Below are 10,550 nucleotides of genomic sequence, written 5' to 3' on the forward strand. Positions count from 1 at the left end.
GAGCACTAGCAGGCTCTCGAATAAGCTTCCCGTCATCAAAACTACTCGATCGACTAATATACCCATTCGATCGAGTAGAATCTTCATCAATATCACTCGATCGAGTGAAATTTTCACTCGATCGAGCAAATCCATTTTGCTCTTCACTCGATCGAGTAGAGAAACTACTCGATCGACCAGTCTGCTTTTCCTGTTCACTCAATCGAGTGGAATTTTCACTTGATCGACCACTTTCTTCACTAAATCTGCTCGATCGACCTCCATAAACTAGTCGATCGAGCACTTTCTTTGCCGTGAGCTCATTTTCATCGCCAGAACACTGTTCACCATCAGTTTTAGCGTTCCTTGGGTCTGATTTTTGCATTTACGGTCCCTCATACGAACGACCGCTTCTCAGATTGATGAAATTTACCGTCTCATGTGGATTCTTCTCATTTTGAGTCGGTAATTGACCCTGCTTTCTTGTGGATTGGTTCATGGCTAGTTGGGCAACTTGAGTTTCAAGTGCCTTTATGGACGCATCTTTCTGTTGATCACTCAGCTGAAACTGCTTCGTAAAAGCTTGCAACATAGACTTAAGCTCACCAATTTCACTCACCCCACCGGAAGATGATGCACCGTGATTAAGAGGAGTAAGAGAAGGAGGCTTCTGAAAGCCTTGTTGATTCTTGTGTGGAGGAACATAAGGCTGCTGCTGGTGCGGAGGAGGTGAAGGATTGAGCACATTTTGACTAGTCCACCTCAAATTGGGATGGACTGCCCCTTGATTATTGTAATAGGAACCTCCTCCATGCCTATATTGCTGAAAGGCAAGGACTTGTTCCTTCTCTACAAGACAGCCAACAGCAGTGTGGCCATCATTACTCCCACATCTCTCACATGTCACGGTCTCTCCTCTAGTAAGAACATGGACCGTCTGAGGCTCCCCAGCAGCTTGTAGCTCCAACTTGTCAAATCTAGCATTCATGGTCTCCAGCTGAGCCAAAACCTGCTTATCAACTGCATGAACTATTCTAATCCCATCCCTCGGGTTACCATACTCAGCACCGTGATTTGCCATCTCCTCAATAAGGGGCCATCCCTTATCATCATCGGTGTTTTCCTGGAATCTTCCACTAGATGTCGCATCAAGTATGACTCTTTGGTCGTCATACAACCCATTGTAGAACTGATTAGCTAGAAACCATGGGTCAAAACCATGGTGAGGAATGGACCTCACCAACTTCTTGAATCGCGACCACGCATCATAGAAACTTTCATCGGGAGCCTGTCTGAAACTAGTAATCTTGGCCCTCAGCAGATTGGTGCGTTGTGGAGGGAAATATCTCTTGTAAAAAGCAAGAGCAAGAGACTCCCAATCAGAACCCCAAAGAATGTGCGGTCCAAGTCGATCGACCACTCCCTCCTTGCTGAATCGGCTAAAGAGAAAGGAAATAGAACCTCCTTAATCTTATCTTGAGTTACCCCCTTAGTGGCGGGGATAGTAGAACAATAGTCTGTAAAGACCTCCATGTGCTTCATCGGGTCTTCACCAGCCACACCTCTATAGATATTCCTCTCCACCAGATTGATATAAGAAGGACGGATGTCGAATGTATTCCCATCCTCAGTCTGGAGATTGAAACCCTTCGGAATAGAGGATGCTTTAGGCACCGAATGACTGGAAAGCTTAGGCATCTTTACTGTAGAAATCAGACTATCTTCCTCGAAAAGAGAGTGATATAGCTCTGGCTCGAAAGTACTCAAGTCTTCCTTTCGTGATGTTCTCTACAGACGGAGTCTATGCCTGAATAGTCTCTCTGGCTCTGAATCAGCTGAAACAAATTCAAACATGTCTGACCTGGGCATAAACAATACTGAAAGATAATAATAAGAACGGCCTCAAGGAATAGAAATTCCCTGAGACGGATAAAATAAACGAAACAAAAAACAGATAGGGCAATTGCCTCCCCGGCAACGGCGCCAAAATTTGACATGTACGTCGTGTACCTGTAAAAAATAAAACTAATTAAACTAACTATATAGCTAGGGAAGTCAGGTCGATCTCCACAGGGAGGCAAGATATCTGTAGAAGTCCGTCTATTTGGTCACAAATGGGGGGAGGGGGGGGGGGAGGGGTTGTTTGAATGATTTTCTAAACTACTAAGTTGAAAGGAAAGAGAAATAAAGTGTAAGAGCAGTAAAGGCAAGAATAGGTTTAAACTATTAGATAGAGAGGGACTTGTCAGGATTTCGGTTCACTACGGTAGTCTAGTGACTCAGCTGTAAATGACTCAGACGAATTAATGTAAGACGGATGTTGAAAGGTCCTTTCGGTCCACTTTCTATCCTAAAATACCACTAACTTACCTTTCATTCTCGTCAGGGTAGTGTACTGTTCATAGCAGGCCTATTCAGTCTAATCTTTCGATCTAGGATTAATTTTAGCCAGATTAAAGGATAACTCTGAAGCGTGCACTCAACTAAGTCGATAAATACAATTAAATTGCTATGGTGACAGAGTCTTATAATCAATTCATCTGTTTCATCTACTATATCGTCACATTCCTACCGTAGATCCCCTAATCCCAACATGAAAGGGGTTTAGCTACTAATGTCGCTAATTAAACTAACAGCAGATAAAATTCCAGTAGTAAACATTATGAAATAACAAATAAAATGCATAAGAGAGAAATTAGGGCAAAGGAAATAAATAGAGTAAACAAGAAATTAGAGCAAACAATGATTAATTATTATAAAAGAAGAGAAAGGAATTACAATCCAGCGAATTCCGGCGTAAAGAACACAAAATCCGAACGAAAATAGATCCGAGAGCAAGGTTACAGTGAAGGGAAAAGCAACCTAACAAAGTTTTGATGTGTAAACTGATTAAAGTAAAAGATAGATAAAAGATGATCCTAATAACCTAGTTAACGTAGGTTTAAATAGGAAAAGTAAATAAGTTTGCGGAATAAAACAACACACGGGCTGTTTTAAAGCCCATAATAGCGAAACCACTCAATCGAGTGGTTTAAAACCACTCGATCGAGCAAATCCTCAGCAACATCTACTCGATCGAGTAGAAAGTTACTCGATCGAGTAACTCGTCTTTCTGCAGCTTAAGGATCGAGTAGAAATCTACTCGATCTACCATCTTGGGACGTAAAAACCACTTGATCGAGTGGTAGAACTGCTCGATCGAGTTCTTTGACTTCAAATCAGCTCAAGTCCATCACCGACTGCCTCGTAATGCGTGCCTTGACGCTTCCAAACGTATTATCTCACTCTGGAAAATCCCGTCTCCTCTAAATGCATGCAAAAAGGACGAAAAAGAGTACGATTCCACTACTTTCGCGTTCATTTTTACAAAATGGCCAAAACGAACCAAAGTAGCCAATTCGGGGCAAAATACTATAAAAACAGTATAAAAATTCATAGAAATACGTGCTAAAATAGGCTAAAAAGACTATATAAAAAGCACGTATCAGTGCATTGGCTCGTCTTGGGTCGAATATGGGGTCTTGTGCTAGACCGGAGGCCGTCGCCGTCTTAGATCCGTTGAGGATCCGTTCCGAGGAGTAAATCCATGCTAGGCGGGCCAACAAGAAGAACAAGGGGAAGATGTACCCCGAAGGAAAAGGCAAGGGTAAAATGAAAGATTGAAGACCTCCATTACCCGCTTTATTATTATGTTGTAGTAGTGTTGTGAGTTTTTATTATGTTGTACTAGCTAGTTATTGTATGTTTTGTGCTAGTTTTATTATGTGAGGTGTTTTAGTTGACACCTTAGCTTTGACAAGTTGTAGAGTCGTCGAGCTTTGTTCATTGTTGAAATCGTAATCCCTTCCATTATTAATTAAATAAGAGGATTGCCCGTGTCGAAAATTATGAACGCTTGTTTATTCCATCCATTTTGTAAAGGCAATTCAATTTGAATCGTCCTAAATATTTGCACTTGGAAAAGTAGTATTCTGTAGGAAGGGAATAGTTTTCCCTTTCTCTTTTTTTGTGGGAAAGGGAATAGTTTTCCCTTTCTCTTTTTTTGGGATGTTTTTTTTTTCTAGGTGGGGGTTTTCGTCTTTGATTGTGGGGATGGTTGTATCCTTCTTGTGTAAGAAAGGACTGCCTACATATTCACCTGGAGAGGTGAAATCAAACCATGATCGTAGTTCGAAATATTTTGTAAATTTTGGTTGGGTTTTGTGGTTGTATCCCTCAGGCGTAAGAGGGACTGCCTACGTATTCACCTGAAGAGGTGAAATCAAACCATGCTCGTAGTTCAGGGCTTTTTGTTTTAGTGCAAATGGATGTTGCCTTTGACAGATCAAAGGACATTTGAAACGGGCAAGGTGCCGCAGTTTAGACTCGATAAAACATGCAATTTGAAATCAGAACACGTTGAGGAACTTGACTTGAAAAGGGGTTAAGGTGGTTGCTAGTTGTAAAACTAGGCTAGGTTGTTGGTTGCTATTGTTTAAGGGTAGTACTTCTTGAGTTGGTCTAGGTTGGTTGGATTTGTAAAGTTCTCCCCATCTAGGTCACTCAGTCTCACTGCGCCCCCCGAAAGTATTTTCTTGACCAGGTATGGCCCGGCCCAGCTGGGTTTGAATTTCCCCCTCGGATCGACGGGTAATGGTGCTCGAACTGACTTGAGGACCAAGTCGCCCTCCTGGATGTTTCTGGGTTTAACCTTCTTTTTGAATGTCCGTTATATACGTCGTTGGTATAGCTGGACGTTGTGCAAGGGGTTGAGTCGCCGTTCGTCTAGAAGAGTGAGTTGTTCGTACCTTCGACGGGTCCATTCCGCCTCAGGGACCTGACTCTCCAGTAGAATGCGTAGAGAAGGGACTTCTAACTCTACCGGTTGAGCCGCCTCAATACCGTATGCTAGGTAGAAGGGTGTGGCGCCTGTCGGTGTTCGAATGGAGGTTCGGTATCCCCAGAGTGTGAATAGGAGTTTGCTCGGCTAATCGCGGTAGTTGTCTTGCATTTTCCTGATAATGGTGACCAGAGTTTTATTAGCTGTCTCCACCCCTCCGTTGGTTTGGGGACGGTAGGAGGATAATCGATGTCGCTTGATCTTGTATTTGTCTAGCAAGGCCTGAGTTTCCGCCCGGAAGTGAGAGCCTTGATCGCTGATGATTTCGTGGGGTACCCCATATCGGCAGACGATGTTGTTTTGAATGAACTTGGCCACTTGTTTGGCGGTCAAGACTACATATGACTGTGCTTCAACCCATTTGGTGAAGTAATCGATGGCGACGAGGACGAAGCAATGCCCCTTAGTGCCTACCGGGTTGACTTTCCCGATGATGTCGATGCCCCAGGTTGAGAAAGGCCAGGGTGATGTCATGGTGTATAAAAGGGATGGTGGTATGTGTTGTATGCTGGCGAAGATTTGGCAATTGTGGCAATGTTTGACGTAGTTACGGCAATCGGCCTCCATGGTGGTCCAGTAGTAACCTAGTCGCATGATTTTTCGAGTAAGCATCATTGCACTCATGTGAGGGCCACATTCTCCGTCGTGAACCTCTCCCATGACTTTTTTGGCTTTGTGTTGGTCGATGCAAAGGAGGAGAATTCCTTGGGGTGTTCTTTTGTATAGTTGATTTTGGTTTATCACGGATTGTGATGCAAGTAAACGGATGGCTCTTTGTCCTCTTTGATCAGACTTGGGAGGGAATTCCTTTTTGGTTTTGTAATTGAGGATGGCTTGGTACCAAGGTTCATTATGGCTTTCCTCGTCGTTGATAATGGCACAAACGTGAGCTGGCTCGCTCCTTCTCTCGACACATAGGGGCATTGATGTCATATCGTCAGGTATGTTGACGAGAGCGGCAAGCTTTCCCAGGGCATCAACAAATTGATTTTCCTCTCGTGGCAAGTGGAAGTAGTCGATTTGGTCGAAAAATTCGGCCTCTTGATTGATCTTTAATCGGTAGGGAGCTAAGCTGTCAGATCGGATTTTCTATGATCCGGACACCTGATTGATGATGAGCGAGGAATCGCCGTGGTCCCTCAGCCTCTTGATGCCAAGTGTGATGGCTACTTGTAGGCCGATGAGACATGCTTCATATTCAGCGGCATTGTTGGTGACAGCAAAGTCCAGCTTGACCGAGATCGGAACATGTTTTCCCTCTGGTGAAATTAGAAGGATTCCTACTCCGAAGCCTCTTAGATTAGATGCACCATCGAAGTATAGGTCCCATGCGTCGGAGTCGGCACAAAGAATGTCTTCGTAAGGAAGCGACCATTTGTCAGTCGTTGGGTCATCGTTGACGGGATTCTCCGCCAGGAAATCATCGACTGCTCTTCCCTCGATAACCTTGAGGGGTACAAACTTAAGATCAAACTCGGACAGCATGAGTGTCCACCTAGACAGCCTTCCGTTTAGTACGGGTTTTTCGAAGATGTATTTAACCGGGTCCATCTTGGAGTAGATGTGGACCGTGTAGCTGAGCATGTAATGCCGCAGCTTCTTTGTATACCATACTAGGGCAAGGCATGTCTTCTCCAGTTGGGTATACCGCGTCTCGTACTCAATGAACTTTTTACTGATGTAGTAGGTGGCCCGTTCTTCGTTGCCGACTGTTTGTGCTAACATTGCTCCCATGGTTGTGTTGGTAACAGTCAGGTATAGGGATAGAGGAATCCCCGGTTGAGGTGGCATGAGGACATGAGGTTTGGATAGGATTTCCTTTATCCTGTCGAAGGCCTTCTGACAGTCGTCGTCCCAATCGGTGTGATCGGAGGCGCGAAGCTTTTTGAATATTGGTTTACAAATCATAGTGAGCTTGGCAATGAAGCGGCTGATGTATTGGACCTGACCGAGAAATCCCCGAATCTCCTTCTCGTTCCTAGGCCGTGGCATTTGTTGAAGGGATTTGATTTTGGTTGGGTCAATCTCAATTGTCTTTTGATGACGACATGTCCCAAGAGTTTTCCGGAGGTGACCTCGAATGCACACTTCTGAGGATTTAGTCTCATGTTATATTTCCGCAGACGAGCGAAGAATTTCCGGAGGGCACTGATGTGGTCGTCCCGTTCTTTTGATTTAACAATCATGTCATCGACATATACCTCTACCTCCTTGTGCATCATATCATGTAGGAGAGTGGTAGCGGTTCTTTGATAAGTTGCTCCGGTGTTGATGAGGCCGAAAGGCATGACCGTGTTGCAATATGTACCCCACTGTGTAGTGAATGCCGTCTTGTGCATATCTTCCTCAGCCATTTTAATCTGGTTGTACCCAGCATACCTGTCCATGAAGGGCAGGAGAGCATGCTCGGCAGTATTGTCCACCAGAATGTCAACATGTGGCAAAGGGAAGTCGTCCTTTGGGCTAGCCTTGTTCAGATCCCTAAAGTCGACGCAAACCCGAATTCTTCCGTCTTTATTTGTTATGGGCACAATATTGGCCACCCTATCAGAGTATTCGGACACTTTGATGAAACCAGCCTTGAACTGTTTATCCATTTCTTCCATGATTTTCAGGGCCTATTCAGGACGCATCCGGCGTAGCTTCTGCTTCACAGGTTTAGCTCCAGGTTTAATGGGTATCCGGTGCTCTGCAATTTCTCTGTCAATCCCAGGCATGTCTCTGTAAGACCAGGCGAACACGTCCTTGTATTCGTGGAGGAGGTCAATGAACTGTTGTCTTTCCGAGGGGTCGAGGGTTATCCCTATCCTAAGTTCTTGAGGTGTGTTATCGGTTCCTACGTTAATAGGTTCGGTCTCCTCAATTATGGGGGTTCTGGTTTCCCGTTTGTCAAGTTATTTGGCAAGGTGAGGTGGGTAGTCACTCAAGTCAAATTCCTCATAGTCATTCAGAATTGCATTGTAGTTAAAATGAGACGAGTCATAAGCAAACTTAGCGTTCATTAAGTTGACACGAGCGAAAAGCTCGGAAAGGACATATATCTCGTGGTCAGTCAGAGGCGACACAACAGAGGAGGTAGCCCCTGGAACAGGCTCCAGGTTGTCACCTTTCATGGGAGTGGGGGTGACCCTAGTAGACTCAGCCTCTGAATCAGCCACGACTTTGTGATAAAACAGCGGGAAGGGGACCTTGACTGGGACATCAGGAGTGTTAGGAGCTATGAGAGACTCTGATTCCGACTCAGACTCAGACTCAGATTCTTCTTTACTTCCCCCTTTGAACATAGGGCCTTCTCCAGTTGTGATCTTGAGGATGCGGCCTTGGCGATCGGTCCACTTGACGGTCTTCCTCCAGCCTTGGGTAGCTTTCTCCGGGTCAGTGTCGTAGATCAAGGCGGTGGGATCAAATTGGTTGTCCTTCAGGGCGAGGTTGATAATGTCCTCACAGTCGAGGCGCTTGATGTTATCTTCCCCAAAGAGAAGAGTGACAGCTTATCCGTCGAGGCATGGTGACGGCTTAGACTCGGTTGATGCAGCTTCGATGTTGTCAGGGATGAAGTAGCAGTCCTGGAAGGCCTCAACTCCCGGGTACCTAGTCTTGGCCACAGAGTCATTGATTGGCTTCGGAAAGCCATGATAGAGCTCAGATTCTCCCTCGGGGACAAAGTATCCATTGAGGGTTGGATGATAAGGACGGAGGATTACTCCGTGCTTCTTGCGCTTTCGAACTAGGAGGTTCATCTCCTGGATATCCTCATCGGTAGGTTCATATCCCAGTTCAAAGGGGATGTTGGGGACCTTAGCCTGTTTTAAGAGAGGCAATGGGCCTTTCAGTGGATTGAGCGGCAAACCCGGGAAGTAACCCTGATGCATCATGATGCGGCTGACTGTGAGGTTGGCAAACGGGTCACAATCAGAGGGTGTTGATTCATCAGTTATGGCATTCACAGCTTGGAAACCCCACATTTCATTGTCATCCTCCTCAATGGCTTGGGAGGCTATTCCCTTTCTCATGACACCTTTGATCGGGGAAGCAGGTATTGTTATTGTTTTCCCGTTGAAGGGGACCCTGATTTTCTGGTGGAGAGTCGAGGTAACTGCCTTGACGACGTGAATCCAGGGACGTCCCAAGAGCATATTGAAAGAGGCGTCGATGTCGACCACCTGAAAACTGGTTTGTCTTTCCAGTGGTCCGGTCGCGACAGCTAGAGTGATAAGCCCCGCGACCTTGCGACGAGTGCCGTCGTAGGCTCGTACTCCTTGATTTGTCGGGACCAAATCAGCTTCCTTAATACCCAGCTTGTGAGCAGTCTTGAGAGGAATGACATTCACCGTGGATCCGTCATCCACGAGGACCATGGGTACATTTTTCTTGAGGCATTGTACGGTGATATACAGGGTCAGGTTATGATTGGCTTCGAACGGAGGGATATCCTCGTCGGAGAAGACGACGGGGTTGTTCAGATCAGAGGCGTCCCTCGTCATATGTGCCACTATTTCTTCAGGGGAAGAGGTGGAGGGCACTGTTAACTTTCCCAAAGCCTGTAGCAGAGCCTGTCGATGCTCAAAAGATGTTGCGATTAGTTGTCAGATTGATATTTCAGCCTTTGCCTTCTGAAGCTGTTTAAGGATTGAATTCTCATGAGCCCTTGGTTGAGTGTCCACCTCTGGGATGACTTGGTCATTTGTTGTTGGAACGACCGTTGGATTGTTCAGGTTCTGATAGGGACGTCCGGACCGGGTGAGGTGTCTGATCTCTTTCGCTCGTTTCTCTTTCCCTGGGATGATATAGACATCCTCAAGATCATCTCTCCAGATGCCATTAAATTCAGAGTCTCGAGGATACCTTGGAGGGGTATCCCTCGGTGGGCAGTTCTTGTGAGGGATATTTTTGTGAGGGTGGTTTTTGTGAGGGTGATTTTTATGGGGGTAGTTATTGTGAGGGTAGTTATTGTGAGGGTGATTTTCACGAGGTCTATGCCATAATGGTCGCGGGAGCAATCCATCCTGGTGTGGGTAGTTTTGAATGCTTGGGGAATTCTCCCTCGGGCGCGGTGGTGGAGGATTGAAGATAAGTGGATGGTAGGCGTCGTCAAGTCGGGTGATTCTCTCGGAGAGGCTGGCTATGGCCTCCTCGACCTGTTGGAACATGGTGAGCATAGTGGCAGCACTAAACACAAACACTCGGTCTGAAGGATCTTTTTCCAAAGCATTCACCTCGTCATCAACTGGCAGGATGAGGTATTAGGAGTCTAAAGTCGGCTCATCGTCAGAGATGGCGTGGATTCCCAGAGGGTTCGTTTTGTTGTTCATCTTAGTCAGTGGGGGTAAAGGCAAATCTCATTTCTCAATCATGTCTTGGATGATGTGTTTGAGTTTGAAGCAGGTTTCGTTATCATGCCCTTTCCCTTGATGGTACTGACAGTAGGCATTAGGGTTCCAGAACCGGGACTTCTTGGCATCGGTCGGATCCGAGGTGGGTCCGATCGGTTGTAACTTCCCCTGGTCTATGAGCCTCTTCAGAGCACTTGCATAAGTCGACCCTATGTTGGTGAACACTCTCTGGGGCGCTCAGTTCTCTTAGTAGATGGTTCGACGAGGTGAACCTCATCGATCTTGTTCGTTTGACCAAAAGGGCGAGATCCGGTTGATGTGGATCCCTGGTAGCCTCTGCCAGTGGTCTTGGCCAAGAC

At 45.9% G+C, this 10,550-nt stretch overlaps 1 non-coding gene across 1 annotated transcript; it reads left to right on the plus strand.

Annotated features, from left to right (window-relative positions):
- The first annotated feature begins 1,193 nt into the window (after positions 1–1,193).
- Positions 1,194–1,300, plus strand: LOC141645029 (small nucleolar RNA R71). The gene has a single exon (XR_012544624.1). It is a non-coding gene; the product is annotated as a small nucleolar RNA R71 (small nucleolar RNA).
- The last annotated feature ends 9,250 nt before the right edge of the window (positions 1,301–10,550 follow it).

Source organism: Silene latifolia, chromosome 2 (genome assembly GCF_048544455.1).
Source record: "Silene latifolia isolate original U9 population chromosome 2, ASM4854445v1, whole genome shotgun sequence".
NCBI lineage: Eukaryota > Viridiplantae > Streptophyta > Magnoliopsida > Caryophyllales > Caryophyllaceae > Silene > Silene latifolia.